The sequence below is a fragment of the Meleagris gallopavo genome, chromosome Z (assembly GCF_905368555.1).
Source record: "Meleagris gallopavo chromosome Z, MGAL_WU_HG_1.1, whole genome shotgun sequence".
Lineage (NCBI taxonomy): Eukaryota > Metazoa > Chordata > Aves > Galliformes > Phasianidae > Meleagris > Meleagris gallopavo.
In genome coordinates, this window is record NC_139435.1 from 57,785,136 (window position 1) to 57,805,844 (window position 20,709).

The window sequence follows — 20,709 nt, forward strand, 5'->3', positions numbered from 1 at the left end:
TTTTCTGGGTAAAGAACTGACTGGATGGTCAGGCACAGAGAGTGGTGGTGAGTGGAGTCACATGCAGCTGGTGATTGGTCACAAGTCGTGTTCCCTAGGGGTCAGTATTCAGGTCTGTCTGTTCAATATCTTTACTGATGACCTGGATGAGGGCATCGAGTGCACCCTCAGTAAGTTGGCAGATGACAGCATGCTGGGAGTAATTCTCAATCTGCCTGGGGGTTAGAAGGCCCTTCAGATGGATCTAGACAGGCTGGATTGATGAGATGAGGCCAATGGGATGAAGTTCAGCAAGACCATGTGTGATTTCTTGCACTTCATAGAACCATAGAATGGCTTGGGTTGGAAGGGACTCCAATAATCAAGTTCTAATCCCTCTGCAATAGGCAGGGCCACCAACCTCCAGATTTGCTTCTTGATCAGGTTGCCCAGGGCCCATCCTGGTCTTGGAACTCATGAGAGCACTAGGGCCACAAAGTTTTCTTTACAAGTTCTACCTTCAAGTGAAAGGATGGCAGTAGCATTTGCATATGATTCAATGGTAAAATATTGCATCTATGAAAGTATAAGCTTTTAAGAAACTATTTAAATGAGATGAGGGTAATCTACAGAATTGCAACATTAAGTGATTGGAAGTCTAGAAAGCAAAATCTAAGTGGAAGGACTGAATTAACTGTGGTAGTTGGAATCTTGAGAAAATCATATGACTCAATTAAAAAAAAAGTAAATTAAAATACTGTAAATTAAAATATAGTAATTCATTTTCAATACCTAAACTGATATGAGAAGACATAGGCTTAAAATTTTACCAAGGAACATTCATTTTGTAAGTAACTGTTATTACTATAATGAGGGATTTAGGAGCTCTTGAATTCTCAATAATGGAGATTTTTAAGAACTATCTTAGGTGTAGAGAAATGTACCTTACAAAACTACCAATGTTTTTGATAACATTTTTAAATTATGTATTTATAATAAGGGAAAGGACACCATCTTGAGCTATGATATTCTCGAATTCTTTTAGATAGTTTTGGACTGCCATCAAGATTGAATCTACACATCATGTCTTTGTCCAGAGGAGGGATGAGAAAGAAGGAAGAGAAGTCATCACTGTAAGTTCAATTTCCAGGTTATACTCACATACCATAGTGATGGGTAACATTAAAACTTAAGGAAAAAATCATTGGCTTTTATCAGCTGAATCTGAAAATGGAATCTTCCTTGTTATAACTTCCTCAGAGTCTTTAGTAAGCAAGGTTTAGAACAAATATATTCAAAGTGATGTCTGTGCATCCAGAGACTTCCAGAGATGCTGCTTTCACTGAAGTCTTACAATCACTGTGAGTTAAAATTTTCTGATGGACTAAAAAGAAGGTTCTTTGATTTTTCAAGTTTTAAAAATGAACCGAATTATACAGAAAAAAGAAAATCATCTCAGATTTAAAAGAGTGAATGTCATTGCAATTTGCACCATAATGCTTCAACATATTGTGCTTCTGTGCTTGAATACAGTCAGGCAGATTCGGTCTGCAGAAGCATTTCTTGTAAATACTGCATGTATGAGACACACCAGCATATAATACCAGATCATATTATTTCCCTAGTTTTGAACAGATTCTAGATAGCTTTTCTTAGTACAGATTTACATGAATATAAGCTAAACCACTTTACAAACAGGTATGTTAGGATGTTAAATAAAAATAGACTAGATTGCTATGCATAGTTGAAATATGCACATTAAAACATTTTCTTTGATTCTTGAGAGGAAGGAGGTGATAAAACTGCTAGACTGCATGTCCTGGGCCAAGTTTTCATGCAGTAGGTGGCACTCGTTGAGACATTTTTATTTAGCTTCACAATAACTGAAGTGGTCAACTTTCGGCAAATCCCAAATCAAATTATTATAGAAGAAGTTGCTACTTAAATTCAAAGGTATCTGGACATCCCCTGGGAGTTTTATTTTTCTAGCTCTGATTTATTTTCATTTTATTTCTTATTTTCCTGTTGGTGTCTGTCTGAACTATTTGTAATAAGAGTTCCTCCCTCTTGTACTGAATAAGTGTAGGTAGGTGGCTGGCGTGATTTTATCCTACATGGAAATACGCATCTGTAAGATGAGTATCTGATTCAAGGCTGTGCAATAGCAGCAAATCTCCTTTATGAAACTAGTCCTTCCTGCTGTGATTTCTTATCTGTACAATAATATAAGACCTTTCTCCTCTACCACTGGAAAATAAATAAATAAAATCTTCAATGCAACTTTACTTACCAGGAATGAAAGAAATGGCAGAAAGAAAAGGCTGTTTGGCACAAAACGAAATGAAAGATCTGATCTTTAAATTTTATATTGCATTTTCCAAAGATAAATAAGATATATAGTTATGGCCAAGGATGATATATTTACACCTTAATGAAAAAGACTGTAAAGATATATGGCTTGTATGACTAAGTGTATTTGGCAAAAGAAATGTCAATAAAATTTGAATTGATAAATATATCTGCATATATATTTACATATAATGTATCTTTTTGATGAGTCTTGTAGTGTAAATATTAACATTTCTGAAGTCAGAGAAACAGTGTTTGTAGTTATTTTCTGCAGGATACACACATTAACCAAACAGCCTGATTGACTTCAGTTATAAAACTGCATTACAACATTACAATTACTGAGAATAATCTCCTAACTGTTTTCTACTCTACAATAATAACCTCCTGTTTTCTTCATTTTAAAAGAAATAATCTCTGAAATCCTTGAACATTTGAAGACTGTTATATTAAAGCTTGAACACAGAGCCATGTAATAGGAAAGTCATGGGAAAAAAAAGAATCAGATGTTTTCTCAGTAACTAAATTCCTTTAAGCAAGGGGAAAGTGGTAGCTTCTAAATTTGGATACAATGACCATACCTAAATGAGCCAGAGTATGACATCAAGCACCTTATATTGTTAGCTTCTTTTTCTATGTACCTATTGTCTGAACATGGTGGATTGTGGCTGACTCAGGCCTTAACTACAAAAGAAAGTTTTAAATTTAACTGAATACATAACAGGAAAAAATATATATTAATTTAAAAATGAATGTCAATTTGACAGTTTTTACTGAATCTTTCCTGGCTGTTTCCAGTACCCTTATTGCTTCAGACATACTGGCATGAAATCAGATAAGTTCCCTTTTACAATTCATTACAGAGATAAACACTCAAAATCTGCTTTACATAAACATCCATGTTAAGCAGAAAAAAAAATGTTATGCTAATTAGTAGGAGGATAAACAGGTTTAACACCAGCACTTCAGTGGCAGGTATCTCAACCTGAATTTGCACCTGAAAATTGCCTTCTGGAATTAGGCAAAAATCAGATCAACTTTTCCTCTTAGCTCTTCAAAGTAATGAAGCAGATACGGAATGATGCCCAAGAGCCTAGTGGTTAAAACATCTGTATTGACATATTTCTCTGGTTTGAAATTAGCCTTTTCATGGGAATGTGTTTTAACTTCTGAGCATTTCAGGTAAGTCTTTCACTGTAATGGCAACAATCTTGAGCTTTCCCTTCATTTTGTGAAGAACAAGAGGTATCGAATCTTTCCAGATAAAATCTTGCAGGCCAGATGGTGGGATAAATGCATAATAAATAAAATTTTGGGGGACAAAGATATGAAGTAGTCATTGCAATATTTGAAATTTTAGAAATTAAGGCAGTTCTTTCTACTAAGAGAAATTAGGAGTTATATACAGCTGCTTTTCAGTAGACTTGGGATGCAAAGAACCAACTTGTGAAAGCCAAGATGTTGGACAAAAGTACTGAAAGTTTGTTCCCCTTTTAAACAGAGGCTCCTCAGCTATACAGACATTAAATAGAAAGGATAACATATATACAACCAATGAACAAAGCACAAATATGACGGCTGCCTCAAACACAATGCCTCCTATTTTATGATGTTGGCTCGTGATATCAGAGGAGGATGTTGGTGGTATGGCAGCAGAATTTGAATCTTCCCAACAATGTTCCATTACATTTTGTTGCAGTGCAACAGGTTGCAGCAGAAGGGTATTTTGACAGGATGGCGTCTGACATGGAAATGCAGATGAAGTTGTGTCCTTGAATTGCTCTGTGTGGAAACTGTGGCACCCATTGACATTAAGTGACGCTTACTGAAAATATTTATAGAGACAAATCAGTGGATGCGACCACAGTGAGGTGGTGGGCGGTGCATTTCAGCAGTGGCAACAGTGATAATGGATCACCTAAACTGCTGCAGACTTATCAGTGCAGCATACAGGCTCCTGTACACAGCTGGCAAAAACACAAATCTAATAGTGGAAAACTGTTGAAAACCAGTGTTTTGTAGTTGAGAATTTGCTCTATCAAATAGCATTATTTTGGTCTTTGCATCTGAAGTAGTTTCCAAGGAAATAAATAGGAGGCATTACTTTCAGGGTAACCTATAGGTTTTTTTGTTTTTTGTTTTTTGTTTTTTTTTTTTTGTAAAATGTAATTCCCAGCGTGTTTTCTGTTGTTTAATCATATGAAGCATCCAATCAAATAACAGAAAAAAAATCCAGGCGAGTTCTGTAACTTGTGTAGAAAGAAAGGCAAATGTTTGTAATGATATTGAAGGTCAAAGCTATTAACTGAATAACTATATATTTTTTTCAACAAAAGTAGATTCAAATGTTTTTCATATAATTTAACAAACCTTTAGAACAATGAAGATTTTCAAACAGAGTATGTTTTTACAAATTACTGGACGAGGTATGAGAGTACTCTCCTGTGAGAAAAGCTTGATGTCAGTTTTGAACATAAGGAATACTAATACCATAAAAAAAAAGAATAGTGGACATCATAGTTTATAACAATTACAGACAAATCCTCACCAGGTATATATACTTGAAATGCAAGAGGCATCCATGTCAGAATTTTTGTAGTCTTAGGTAGCTGCAAACCATTTACTCAATGCACCAGAGATCAAGAAGTAACATAATTTCATTGTGAGCTTCATTATGCCAACATTCACAACATTTTGTAGAGTCAGAACATATCTCCTTTCTGTAAAATTTTGTATTTCTAAAGCATAATTCCAACTGAAATATATTTCTGGATTTTTGGCTTCTATTACCTTCCTTGTTTTTCCCCAGGGACTGTGTAGTAACTAAAATCAGAAATTGCAGAATTTATGTTAGAACTGCAGGAAAGAGAGCAAACATATTTTCTGTGACGGTCACCCTTTAGTGATAGAGAGGAAACCACCTCTGTCCAGATTCTCACCAACAGCAATATCTGTATTCAAATAGGAGAAACTCATCCTGCTATTAAATGCAGAGATTGGTTTAACAGCAATATTTAAATAACCACAACTACATTGAAATAAATTCCAAGAACAATCGCAGTGACAGTAGTTTCTGAGCAGAATTCTCTCTTCAAAACAATATTTTCAAACCATTAACAACAACAACAACAACAACAACAACAAAAGAATGTCTAATCTAGTCACCTGCCTACTGAGTTCTTCAAAGATTCTGCCAGGTTTTGAATTTATATACAGTCCACCCACAGGGCAGTAACCTTGAAGTGCATTCAGTATCTTATTGTAACTAACCTGGACTGGTTAGTAGGACACTGATAGCTTGCAGCATTGATGCACGCTGTACAAGTGCACACACTTAAGCAGATCCATACATACCTCCCCCTCTTCAGTAGTTCAAGGAAGAAATGCCAACAAATGGTATATAACTTGATAGGAAATTCAGCTTTCAGTACCTTTTAGGGGAAGAGTTGATGCATTTGTCATTAATCCTAGTTTATTCTCTGCTACAATCCCACCACATTTGATAAAGCTAGTTATACAAGGAAAAGTTTCAAGAAGAGTCTTGAAGTCTAATGTCCTAATTGCAGTTGCATTGTAAACGCTCAATACTTTTTCTGTACCTTGACTTCTATTAGAACAATCAAATACCTGGCATAAAGACAAAACAAGTGAGGAAAAGCAAATTACAAGAGAAAATCAAATGAAAGACAGAAGAAAATTACATATAAACTCCTAAATTAATACATTTATTAAAAAACATCAGTACAAGGAATAATGATATAGTTTCAAAGTTACATCCCTGTTGAAAAACAGTTGGCTCTGTTTTGCATGGCTGAGAGGGCCTGGACTTTGGGACGTGTATGTTATTCCCTCTTTTGAAAGTCACAAAATAGTTTGAGGTTTGAACTAAACAAAATGCTCTGCCAGCTACTGGAATTCACAGCTCAGGAAAGTTTTTGGAGGAATAAAGATAATAGAAGCCCGAAAGGTCAAAAGTGAGTTTTCTAAGATTGCTATAGGAAAGTCAAAACGCATACTTGCATGTAAAACCTCACTCTTCCAGGCCAACTCCAGTTTGGCAGAAAATGTTTTTCTTTAGTTTTTGATTTTATTTTTTTTTTTTTCAGTACAGACCTCTCATTTTCCAAAACAGTATTTATATTAAAAAAAAACAACAACAAAACAAAACAAAACAAAAAAACTGAGCTGCCTCAGCATACTACTCCTTTATTTTGTGATGACTAAATCTACTAAATTATCCTGAGGTGAAGGTTTGACAGGGCATCCTGCCAACTCCCATCCATGGCAGAGGTATTGATGCGACATAGTCATTTTCACGTAGTCAGTCCTGCAGAAGAGAAAAACAGAAATATAAGATGCTGAAGCACTTCAGTGATGTAGTATAATTTAGATATTCTCCAGCTCATGCAGACTGCAGGATATGCTAAAACCACACTTCTCAAAGTAAGTCATCTAAATCACTCTTTAAACTGATCTTTCTCTAGCCCTAGCATCCTCCCTATTATTTTTACTTTGTTTCTTCTTCCTTGTCTTCTCACACTGACGATGAGGAAACATCCTCATCCTGATGTCTTCATTTTAGATGGGTCTTGAACGTTGTCCATTTTTATATCCCACATTAAAAATTCTTTTGTTAGTTGGCTTCTAAGTCTGGTGCTAGCTATTCCTCCAAAGTTGCATCCTTCTAAATCTTATTAATTTACTTGATTTATATTTAAACTTCTCTCTCTCTTATGTCTCTCCTATGCACATTTATGCTTACCTTTTTTTTCCCTGTTATTTCTTTTAATGCTTTCTTTCCACTGGGAATCTTCAGGAAAAATTAACTATTTGTTAATACTATCAGAAGTAGGAAAAATAAAAATTAAATTAGGTCTGTAGTGATAATACTGATAGACCTATAGAAAAGATATTTTTGAAAAACATTTCAAACAGCAGTGATACAGTTAAGTGCAGTTTGATTTTTATTTTTTTTTTTAACTGCAAACCTGGCTGACTGCAATGAGAGTGATTTTTCAATATCAGTGTATCTGTATAGTGGCAAGAGCTGCTATTTATTAAACTACTTCTCATTTTGAAAAATGAGTAAGGAAACGTAGATGGAGAAAGTGGTTGATTTATGCTCCATCAGATGTCCTGTGTTTTGCTGTGTTTCAAAGCATTTCTTAGAGAGGAACCTGTGCTTTTTCTCTATTAAGTTTTTATAGATGGTAAAATTCCAAGGTACATGTAAATGTCTATGCAAAATAAGAGACTATTAATTAGCCATATCTTCATTGATTTCTAGAAGGAAAATTGCAGCAGAACAATTTTGTGTAGGTTCACTCTTATCAGAACAAAGATTGATAAAGATTCCTAAAACCAAGGAAGTATATTGTCATGAAGCTAGCACAGTATCCAATGGAATGTTTAAAACTTCCTTCAGGTTTGTAATTTGTCTTGGAATAATGGTTAGTTTTACTCATCCAAGAATAATGCTTAAAATAAACAAATCTGTGTTTTAGGGTTGTTTTTATACAGCTGAAAAGATTTTCATGATGGGAGTAAATTCCCTATTTGTATGGAAACTCAAATGTTACATTTGGCAACCCTCAAAGATATGCTCTGCCAAGAATCAAATTGCTGGGCCTATGAGCACTTAGAAGAGTGCTTCTAGAGCTTTAGAAACCCAACTCTATCACATTTTAGAGAGGCATAACTCACTGGCAAAAGTCTTTGTTTACAATGACGTTTTCATGGTCATTGTATTCATGGTACAATGTGTGGTATTCTCCTGCCTTCTGTTTGCCCCCAGCATGCAGACTAGCAGTACTGGTACAGTGTAAGCCAGTTCCTGGGTGTCTTCAGCACTCTGCTGACTGACAATGTTATTACAACAGTAATGTGTGGTTCACCTCTGAATACTGAGTTATGCTGGATGATATTTAGTCATTAGGATCTTTTGCAGCTATTGCACAGAGTTCTGCACAAAATCTGATGTATTTGTTAAAGGAAGCAATACATGGAGAGACTGAAAAATACATACAAAAAAAATAAAGCTTTCATGTGGGCTCCATACAAATGCTATTACATAGCACAGAACAAAGAATTAATTACCAGTTAATATTTCCTTCCTAAATCTAGAGACAGCCTGAAACAAGAGGTCTGAGGAGGATTTATGCCCCTATCCTCTCAATGCAATGTTAAGGGGAAAATAAAAATCACAATGCAAAACCTACCTCAACAGTATAGTTGCTGAGTATTCTAGTGGAACGATCCAACTAAGATATTTATATCACAGCTCAAAAGCTCTCTAACATCTTCTCTGTTATGGCTCAGCTCTCACTTATACAGTCATTAAAGACTGCAGATCTGTGGTCTTTAAATGTGCAGTTGTGTATGGCCAGTAAAACCTCCAGCATATAAAAAAACTGATGTGTGGTGATGGTTTAAGATAAAATGAGTTTAATCTCTAAATAAATAAAAAAGAAGAGCCTACCAGATTAAATAAACAGGAAAATGAAAAATGCAATCAATTTCTCCTTTATTGTATATTAAATTGTCCCTGTTTCTCCAGTCTGTCACAGCATGCAGTAGAATTTAAGTCAAATGCTCTACAGAACAGACTTGAGTATGACTTGTATAAGAAAATACTGAAGCTTTGTCTTAATAATGATGATTATCAAAAGCTAACACCAGAAGAGACAAGAAAACTTCAGGCACAGCAAATATAATGAGCCAATTAAGGTCTTCTAGATTAAATACTCTTTTATAGCTTTAATTCTGACAGCTCATTGCTCCTTCCTGAAGTTAGGTATCAGTCTGTCCCTTTAATGCACAGAGATAAAATTTAATTGGTATATTGAGCCTCGCTCCCGGTACAGATTCTCATTCATAACCACTTATTAGCCTTATTATTAAAATTAATCTATTAAAATTCCTATTTCTGTTAATTTGATACCAAAAAAAACCCAAAAACCTATAGTTGATCAAAACCTCAGTGAATCTCTGGTGGTACTTTCAGTGCCCCCCAGATCCCTTTCCCCAGATTAAGAATTCTCTTTGACGGGTTTCATTAGAAACCTTCCTATTGTCAGCTTTTTCTTCTAATGGAAACCTTATACTCATCATCTCTTTTCAAAGAGTGACCTTTTCCAACAAAGAATGGAAACATTTGTATTGTTAACAGTGTCAGCTAATGTTTAATACATCTTTCTCTCTTTTAGGTAACTTTAGTTTCTGCTATCCTTTTTCTTGTGCCAATTTTCTATTTTTCTTACTATATCTGTCTGTAGAAGGTACTGACTGTAACTGCTAGAGTTTGTAACTTCCACTAACATAAATTTACATAAATGTATTTTATCTTTAAATGACTGCAAGGCTCCAGTGATCATTGCCAGTAGATACTGATGCTGAACTGGGGCTGTATGCTGTAATTAATCCTACCATAACCATACTTTCATTAGTATTTTTATTTTTTCTTAATAAAAAATTATGTATACCTAGTACATGCCTAAATTTTCCAAATTATTTTAATCTCTCTGGGTGTAATTTTTAACCCTTCCTCATCCTTCTTTTTCTGTCTAGTAATATGGCTAAATGAGCTTTGTGAAAGTGACCCACATGAAGTGAAAATGTAGTAGATATGTATTAAAAAGTATGCTTAGATTCTGTATGGATAAAAATTAATTTGCCAGAAATGGACAATAAAAAGAATGACATGGCAAACTGCTGCAAGCAAGGACTGGCATAGTAGGAGGTAAAAATAAAAATGAGATAAATAGACAGTATGGAGTTTGCAGAGGTATGCAGAATTTCAAAGGCAGTCAAATGATTGAGCGTGTTGCAGGGATGAAGGTGTCTCTAGTCAGGGAGTTCAAAGAACATGTAACAGAGTTGGTTGAAAGGTCAATTGAAAGCAGCTGTGTCTCAGCTACACTTAACTACCTGGTTAGGATGAAGTCTTAAATGCATCTTCACACCAGAATGAGATTTAAACTATGTCTAGCCAGTGACGATAATGTGCTTCCTGACTGTGACTATTCATTCACAAATTGTACTATGCACAGGTGAGTGAGAAAATGGGAGAGATGGAAAAAGAATAATGAGTGTTAAAATTCTATAAAGAAGAATCCCTGGATCCTTTGAGATAGTAAAAAGAGAAAAGCCTTCATTAGGCACTTCTGGCAGTGAAGAGAGAGAGCTGAATGGAACAGCTTAGCTGTATTGCATAGCATGGCATCCAAAATAGCTGTTCTTAACAGGAAAGACACTTGCTCTTTAGCCATTGACCAAGCTTCTCTAATGTAGCCTCTGGTATTTTTGCATTTCCTTGCCAGCTTTCAATCAGATTCAAGATTTCTGCCCAGAAACAGACCATATCCTGATTCTAACAGTAGCCAAATGCTAATTCTTCAGAAAGCTGTGTAAGACAGAAGTACACAGTGGTCCTTTCCTATACATGTCTTCTTAGTCCTCAATGGGTATCAAGACTTTGTTTATAAATTTAAAAAAAAAAAAGAAAAAAAAAAAAGACTATGGACTGACTTGAGCCTCTAAGCATCACCAGTTGTGTCTGTTTCTTAGTGATTTGTAGAAGGATCATATGTAAGGGTAACCTGTTTTAATAAGCTATGAGAGTATGAGAATATGAGTAATTAGGGAGTCTTTAAATTTGGTCACATACATACCCAGTGTAAGAGAACATGGAGAATCATCGAAGTACTGGAGAGCAGCCAGTATTACTACATCAAGCTATTAGTTCAGGTAATGGAAATTCTGGGTGTAAATTTTAAAGAAATGTTGTGAAACATTATCATCATAATTCAAACTGCTACCAAATATCACTTTATTTAAAATTGCAGATGACAAGTGTTAGTTTTGAAAGGTACAGCACTACATATTTGTGTATAGTTCCTAGCTATCATCTCTTGTCAATAGAACTGAGCTTCAGTTCTTTTTTCTATGGAGTGATTTTAATTCTTTTTTAAAGAAGGGGATCATGTCTATAAAACTCATGTACTAGACAAAACTACATTATTTGAAGTCCCAGCTAATGATCTTTTTATGATCTGCATAACCATGAAAATCCATATGTATGCAGAAGACAGCACTTTTTAATGACACTTAGAAACATGGAAGGTGACAATTATGAACTGTTACTAATTTGTTATATTGCATGCCACAATATTTTCAATGATATATTTTAATATGATGGTCTTACATGGAAATAAAGATGCTTTAGGGGACTAAATTAAACGAAAAATGCCTTATAATTCAGGCTTTATATATATTTTATTTAATATGGGAAACATATAAAGATATTTTTTGTATTAAAACCTGCACCAATGCGGCTGAACTTGCTATACAAATCTTTTTTCTAAACTTTGTCTTAATAGAGTGGTAATCAAGTGATCTGTGAAACCCTGGCATGCAGTTCACTGGCAAGTGCTATTATAACAGGCAATTGATATTATGCTATCTATATAGCACAAATTTCCTACTAAAACAACTATTGGCAGAATTACAGCCAGAGCTACTGCTGTCATTGTCTGATTAACTTCTACATGTTTAATGAAAGACTAAAAAGTGTAGGACTTTTTTGGTGGCTTTCTAATACACTTTATGGTTAGTTTTGTTTTGTTTCGTTTTTTTTTCTATTTGAGAGTATTTTTTTAGAAGGCAGCTATTTAAAAAAACACATTTGACAGACATCTAGAGAGTTCCCCTTAATTGGTGCTATATTTCTTTAAGGAAATGTAGCAAGAAGCTCACTCTGTAAAGAAAGTTATGATTTTGAAAAAAAGGAAGAAATCTCATTAGCTATAATATTGCTAACATTTAACACTAGATTCATTTTCAGAAGTGTTATAATTAGATGCAGAAAAGAATCTTTACTTGACTATGAAGTATCTTCCAAACTTGGACTTATACTTCTTCCAGCTTTCTTGTGCACTGGAGATAGCAATTTTACCGAAGTAACAGCCAAAAGATTGGCAGTAATGAGATAAAAACGATGAAATGACTGCAGCGCATTCTTTCTTTCTCAGCCTATATCCTCCTAACAAAGGCTCCTCTCCTCTCCTCTCCTCTCCTCTCCTCTCCTCTCCTCTCCTCTCCTCTCCTCTCCTCTCCTCTCCTCTCCTCTCCTCTCCTCTCCTCTCCTCTCCTCTCCTCTCCTCTCCTCTCCTCTCCTCTCCTCTCCTCTCCTCTCCTCTCCTCTCTTCTCCTCTCCTTTCCTTTCCTTCCCTCCCCTCCTCTCCCTTCCCTTCCCCTGCTCTCCTCTACTCTGTCCTGTCCTGTCCTGTCCTGTAGAGGTCATGCTGTACTTTCCTTCCATCATGACCTCTAATGTCTATTGCATGCAATTCAAGCTATTAAACTCTCTCTAAAAGCCTGTTTGTATTCTGTTTGTATTCTCCCCTTATGCAAGTAGGGAGAGATGGCTAATTCTAGATTCCTTATGGAATTTGGGCTGGCTTGTTTGGGCTGGTGAATACAAGCAATATAAATGTAAACAAATCCATACCTAGCTATCTTGGTTACTGTCAGAGTTCCCTGAGAACAGTTGGTTTCTCTTTGTATATTGAGGGAATGTTTCAGGAAGTGTTTTGACATTTTCCAGAGCAGAAGAGAACTGTAGCCCAGCCCTAAAATTTAGATTGTTTTAATGCTACAAGTTTTCTCAGTCAAAAATCAATGGGGTAAAAATGTGTACTCCAATACAGATGTAAAAGTTGCTTTATTCCATCTGGAGAAGTCAGAGAAGTCACAGAATCACACAAAATCACAGAATTGTTGGGGCTGGAAAGGACCTCTAGAGATCAAGTCCAATCCCCTTGTCAAAGCAGGCTCCCTAGACCAGCTTGCACAGGTAGGCATCCAGGTGGGTCTTGAATGTATCAAGAGGAGGAGACTTTACAGCCTCTCTGGGCAGCCTGTTCCAGTGCTCTGTCACCCTCACTGTGGAGAAGTCGTTAAGCGCATTTGTGTGTAATTTCCTGTGCTTCAGTTTGTGGCTGCTTCCCCTTGTCCTACACCACGCACTGCTGAAAAGAGTCTGGCCTCATCCCTTTGCCTCTCACACCTTATTTATTTATTAATCAGATCCCCTCTCAGTCTTTTCTTAACAGACCCAGATCTCTCAGCCTTTTGTCACAAGAGAGGTGCTCTAGCCCTCATCTTTGTGGCCCTCCACTGGACTCTCTCCAGGAGATCCCTGCCTTTTTTGTACTGGAAGCCCAGATCTGGACACAGTAGTCCATGTGAGGCCTCAAAGGGCAGAATAGAGTGGGAGGATCAACTCCTTTGACCTGCTGACAATACTCTTTTTAATGCATCCCAGGATGCCTCTGACACCAGGGCACCCTGCTGGCTCCTGGCCAACCTACTGTCCAGTAGGACACCCAGATTCCTCTCTGCAGGGCTCCTCTACAGCAGGTCATCCCCTAACCTGTACAGGTTCATGTGGTTATTCCTCCCTAGATAAACTCTACACTTGCTACATCCAGTTCCTGTCTGCCCAACTCTCCAGTCCGTCTAGGTCTCGCTGAATTGCAGCACAGCCTTCTGGTGTGTCAGCCAATCCTCCCAGCTTTATATCATCAGCAAACTTGCTGAGGATGGCCACTATCCCCTCATCAAGGTCCCTGATGAAGATGTTGAACAAGTCTGGACCAAGCACCAACCTCTGGGGAACATCGCTAATAAAGGTCTCCAATTGGACTCTGCACCACCTATCACAACCCTCTGAGTTCTGCCAGTCAGCCAGTTCTCAACACACCTCACTGTCCACTCATCTATCCCACACTTCCTCAGCTTTGTTATAAGGATGATGTGGGAGACAGTACCAAACGCCTTGCTGAAATCAAAGTAGACTACATCCACTGCTCTCCCCCAAACCACCCAGCCAGTGATGACATCACAGAAGGCTACCAGATTGGTTGAGCATGACCTGTCCCTGGTGAAACCATAATGACTATTCCTGATAACCTTCTTCTCTTCCAATTTCCTGGAGATGGCATCCAGAACAAGCTGTTCCATCACCTTCCCAGGAATAGAGATGAGGCTGAGTGGCCTGTAGTTTCCCAGATCCTCCTTCTTATCCTTTTTGAAGACTGGAGTGATATTGGCTATCCTCCAGTCTTCAGGCACTTTTCTCATTCTCCAAGACCTCTCAAAGATAATAGAGAATGGTTCAGCAATCACCTCTGCCAACTCCCTCAGTACATGTGGATGTATCCCATCAGGACCCAAGAATTTATGTACGCTGATGCTCTTGAACTATCTTCTCCCTGACCAAAGGGAAGACTTCAATTCCCCAAACTCTCTCATTTACTCCATGGTCCAGGATTCCCAAAGGGAAGTCTTTGCAGTGAAGACAGAAGCAAAGAAGGCATTCAGTATTTCTGCCTTCTTGACATTTCCTGAGTCGAGTATATTCTTCTTCCAGTCTTCTTTAACAGATATATCCACTATTTATAACGTCTGTGCAAGCAATCATCAAGAACTTAGATTTAAAACTACAACCTGTAAAACTGAGCAAAGTTCTGAAGATCAAATAACCCTTCAATGAAAAAGACTGAACTTGATTTCATGCTTAATAGACTTCTACTCTTAGAAAAAGGGAGACTCCCCCATCTCATCTTACCAGCCTGTGAAAGAAATACAAAACCACAGAATATCCTGAGTTAGAAGGAACGCACAAGGGTCATACAATTGTGGAATCATAAAAAGGCTTAGAATGGAAGAGACTTTAAAGATCATCTGTTTTCAACCCCCTGCTATGACAAAGGTTGCTAATAATGAAATCAGGATATCCTCTTGTAAGTGGACAAACTAAATGAAGAAAGTGGATTTCTCATATTCCAATTTCTAGATGTTGTTGCAAATGAGGATGTCATTGCTACATTTTACACTGGCATTGCTTTCTCTTTCTGGACTTGACTGTATGTAAAAGGGCTTGTGATAGTTGTGACTGGGTTGTGTCCACTCTGCTCTTCAAAACCTCGACTTACAGATGCCACATACTGTTGGTGTTTAATGTGCTTCATCATGATCTTTCTTTGTCTCCAGCCTGAACCTTACAACTCCAGCTGATGCCAACTCTCTCTCCCCTTTTTCTGCCGCATGCTAAACCAGACCTAGCCATACAGGCTTTTCTCACAGAACAAGTGCTCCAGTGTTTCAGTAGTATCCAACAACTCTCTCTGGCTTGCTGGTGTCAGTCCTGTCTAGCCCAAGAAAGGAGGCAGAACCTGGATTAGGCCTGGTGGATTGGCTGGTAGGGCTGAGCAGAGAAGATCAACACTGCTGCCACTGACGAAGGGAGGAAAACAGCAGAAAATCCCTGACAGCAAGCCACAGGCTGTCTTTGACCTGGTGTAAAAGAAACCAACGCATGCAGAGGGCAGGGCAGCAGTGCTGGTGTGTGGGGAGAGTTAGTAGGCCCGTGTCCTGCTGCCCTAAAGGCAGACATGGATTTTGTTGAAGGCACCCCTATGCTATATTGATCTGGAGATGTATCAAGGTTGGGGTGACCTGACAGGGCCCTGAAAAGATTTGGTCAAAGCTTTGGTCACTGCTGCAAAAATGCCAACACCAACTGTACACAGTGTGGGGAGTGGACTGGACAGAGGCACTGTGGAAAATCTAATGCATCTTCTGGAGTCAGAACGACAGACACTCATTGCGATGTTCCCAATAATACTATCCCTTCATGAGGGATAGTGACATACGCAGCAGTGGATTGTGACCTCTTGGCCCTCACTGCCTGTAACCGAGCACAGAGTCTCTCACTCTGCCTTGTGCCCGCACTCCAGCCGAGCATGTCCGTGAGGTTTGGAGTGAGCAGCGAGGATAGCCTTGGAGCTGGTCTCGTGCTCTGGGAGCTGCCGATAGCCGCTCTCAGTGCTCGTCCCCAGAGCCACTCAAGCTTCTTCCCCGCCCTGCCTGGCTCAGGCAGCTGGGGCATCCAGGAGGCCGCAGCAGCAAAGGGAACCGGTAAGGGACACCTCAGCCTGGACAGCCCAGCTGGGAGGATGGGTTTCCTTCCTGAGGGACCCGGGCACTTGTTCCTCTCCTGATGGGATCAGTGAGTAACCGTGGCCTCTCCTCCTTTCCTAGCGTGATCCCTGCTGCTGCAGCAGCAGGGTGAGGAGCAGCCCCTCATCCCCTCCGCTCTCCTTCCCTCCTTGTCTTTTCGACAGGTCATGAGGCTGCAGCAGTGAGGATTTGTCTCTCATTCTAACCCAAAAAGACTGTTGAAGTCTGTACACTAACAAGCTTTGATGGTCAGTCACATCGGCTTCTAGTAGACTCTTGCTTTCTGCAGCAAAAACTAAATTCTTTCCAGCATACAATTCTTCCCCTATTTCCTTAATCAAAGTATTCATTGTGAAAGACAAGCTTTTAATTACATTTTTAAATTAGATACGTTATGAAACATCTATTTTGAATAATGATACAGACATTATATATATAGTCACAAGTTTATCACAGGGCCAGCATTCATCTAGCAAAATAAGGATGTAAAATGTAACAATGTATAGTTTGAAAAACAATTCTACTACAGGCATCACTAACAGTGGATATGTTTTTTTGCATTGCTTCCAGTTGTGGAGAAAACTCACATCTCTCTCCCTTTACTTCTAAATCTCCTCTTACATGTAGTATGATGTCTTAAAGGGAAATAGACTTTACAGTGTTCAGTTAAATGTGGCAGATAATTGTTAGAAAGTTGCAAGTTGCATTTTCCATAATAAAGTATTGGATTAAAATATATGAACTACTATTTTCCAGTGACATTAAAAGATTACAAAGACGTTACAATTTTAAAGGTATTTTCCAGCTTTCTCTGAGGCACTTTTTAGAATAAGATTGCATATAAGAGACTATATTTTGAATTTTCTCTTTTTTTTTCCTTCTTTGCAAGTACTCTGCAAATCTACTTTAGGTGGAAAAGATGGGTGTTATGACTCTAAAAACCTAATTTGGTAATGTCATCTGTCATCAGACTCACTTTAAATTTGTCTGCAAGGAACCTGTATATAAAAGAGGGTAAGAAAAAATCCCCAAAAGCCACTCTTGAATCTTTCATACTGGAAAAGCTGTTAATGATAAAAAGGACTGACATATAAAAGAAAGCTCATTTTAACAAATTACTTTCTATAACAAATTAGAATAGTATTACAGCACTTAATCACATAATTTAAGACTGAATTTTACTTAGGTATTAGTTATGGCAATTATAGCTTTTTTTCTGTTCTAATACCATCAAGTGAAAGAACACAACACAAATGTGAAAGATATTTTCACTGGTTTATCTCAATAAAAACCCTGTTTTAAAGTACATCTGAATCTTGGTGTAATGTCTAGACAGGCCTTATTATGAAAATGTCTGCCCTCTTTAGGGCTTTAATTTCTGTCTGTATCTTGCTTGGGCATGACATACTTCATACTTTCCTTTGCAAAACTTGTATTAATAAAAAATAATTACTGGTTAAATATTCAATTTCTGCCAATAATATTTTTATAAGTAACAGTTCCAAATATTTAACAGTAACAAATGACAGCTGTTATAAACAAAGAGTGTTTTTCATTTTATTTAAATAGTATTCAATTACTAACCCAATATGTCCGGCTCTTCACTTCTCTCTTCCATTCAGTGTGTCTTTGAAGACAAAGCTAAAGGAAAGATAAAGACATTTCTTAAAGTACAATTACAAAGCTATGCTTTTTGGCGCTCTGATTCATGGATGTAGGCTGAATTCGAAAACATTTCTAACTCATTTTTATGTTGAAAACCAGTTAGGTTTTAAACAGACTATTCTTTTAATGTCACCATCTGCTTCAGGATTACAGTAAAATCTGATAATGGACTCTGCTCTGCACATCTTCAAAGTTGCATCTAATCTTATGAGTTTAAATGCAAATTACATGTGCATAACACTGAGAATGCAGGCTTCTGTGATTTAATTCACACTTTGTTAACAGCCCAGGCAGTCCTAAGCAGAAAACTGTGCTACAATTCCACAATTTTACAGAGGGAAACATGGGTTCCTATAACTGTTTTATCTATCATACTTTTGTTGTTTCTAAAACAAGCCTTTTTCAGAGATGTTTACAACAGAATCGACATTTTGGTTTTGTTCTGAGTTGGTTGTGAGTTTTTTGGACAGTTCATGAAAATCATCTTTCAGGAATGCACTGAAAACCTATATGGTATACTTCTCCACAGAAACAACATACTGGAATTATTAACACTTTTGCAAGGAAGAATGCCAGCATGCAAAAACACCTCATATTTCATAGTTACTTTATTTCCATATTATCAGGAGGAGGAGTCCTTAAAAGGGCATACTCTCTTTTTGTTGTTATTATAGCTTGTTCAAAAAGCTTACTGATCTACACAAGGGCAAGCAGAAATATTTTCAGGCAATAACACCCTTAGGTAGAGTAAATGGCATTTGGAGACATACAGAATACAATAGTGTTATTCAGGGGGACAGAAGACAGTTTGCATCTCAGTTGCATCCTATCAGAGCAGAGAAGCACGGAGTGTGGAGTGTCATTTTTGGATTCTTAATTTCTCAGCGTCACCTGAAAGTTGTTCCTAAAGGACTTCATCAAGGATGAAATCTACAGACTGAAAGAGCATAAGGAAAAGGAAATAGATTAATTCTGTACTGTGCCCTTTGTCTCCCAAAGTACTGGGACACGCACGGAGCAGTTTTAGCAGAACTGCAAAGAAAAAGAAAAAAAACATATACAGAACTCCTAAGTGCCTTTCTACGAGTTATCATTTCATTCTGTGATGAAAAGGCTCCTTCACAGACATGCATGACACTCACATACTCTTGCAAAGTAATTTCTCTGCTCTTTCAATTCGTGTGCAAGGCCTATTTCAAAGAATTCAAAAAATTACCCACTTTTGCTTTACTCAGAGGTGGAAGTCAAGTAAGCTCCATTAATTTTAATGGACGATTTAGCAGACTCAGAGTCTTTCAGTGGTACTCAAGTTCTGTCACCTTTTGGATATAAGATATGAAAATTTTTCCTTTCTCTTATAGGTAAGAAGAGTTTTAGCACTTACACAAGAATAACATTTCTTTCAAAAGCTGTTGTAAGGATGATCACGGAGTGTCACCATTTGTGCTTAATTTTTTCTTTCTTTGGTTGCAAAAATAAATTAAGCAGTGATTACACTTAGAAAACTTAAAGAACTCTGTCAAAACAATTTTCCTATGCAGGTTGAAAGTTGTGACACATTTAATACATGATATATTAAAACAAAGAATGATCTTACATTCTTCTGAAAGCAAATGATTTATAAACTTGGAGTCTTTATACCACAAATGAATCCTGAACAAACCTATGGATTTCAATGATTTAAAATAAAATAAATTTAAAATAAAATAAATAATGATAATAATAATAAAATAATAATTTTAAAAGTGCAAATATTTCATCTTATACTTCTAATTTAATAACACCGACAAAAAATTCCATGGCCATACAACACCGGGCTCCCCTACTTTCAAAGAATAGCTTTGAAAACACACATACTGAAAAAAGATGAGTATTAAAGAGATATTGAACAAGATAATCCCCAGTTTCTTCTCATAAATAGAGTATGACATGCAGTTTGCCATGAAGTATACCACCATATTCCGTGGGACAAGTATCCCAGCACTGCACAGCATACAGCACCCACACAGCACTGATGTCCTTAAAACTGTTGACTGAATCAATGACTAATGTTCCCAGTGGGCTGGAATGCGTTACTAGAAAAAACGCATCTCAAGGGGACCCACATGAGGAATTATGACAGATATTGGGTTTGGAGAGACTTCCTAAAGGCTTCAATCAGGAAAGTTCTATTCAAATAACAAACAATGGAAAAAGTTATCAAGAAAGTTCAAACACGTGCTCCTTTCAGCACCTTCAGTAAAAACTGTTCCTCCAAAGCAGTGCAGTAACTAGTAACACTTACATAAAAAAGGGAAGGCATAAAAGTAATAGTAAAAGGCACACATGCTATTTTAAGTAGCTATACTTTTCAATGCCAAATTCTCACTGTATGTGTGTCAAAACATGAACTTATTTTCCCACTTAACTATCACTAGTAGCAAGTTTTCTTGGATATTAAAACAAGTCTGCCTTTATTTAAAATCTGTTTACCTCCTTGTTAGCGATACTTCAACTGTAGAAATGTAACTGATAAGGCTATTTTTCTACGTCCATACTTTATCCATTTCCTTCTCCACTACATCAAACATCTAGTAACGGCAGCAAGGACTGAAGAATTAACGTAACAAATAGAACTGACTGAACCAATTGCGTCTCTCCTGTTGTGAGTCACGTGACCGCACCAGGAACGGCGCCGCGCACCGCCGGCAATCT

At 37.3% G+C, this 20,709-nt stretch overlaps 1 long non-coding RNA gene across 1 annotated transcript; it reads right to left on the reverse strand.

Annotated features, from left to right (window-relative positions):
* Window positions 1-6,032: 6,032 nt before the first annotated feature.
* Window positions 6,033-20,709, reverse strand: LOC104915187 (uncharacterized). Its single transcript, XR_796273.3, has 3 exons — window positions 20,488-20,709; window positions 17,935-17,991; window positions 6,033-6,655 (listed from the first exon to the last, which is right to left on the reverse strand). It is a non-coding gene; the product is annotated as an uncharacterized LOC104915187 (long non-coding RNA).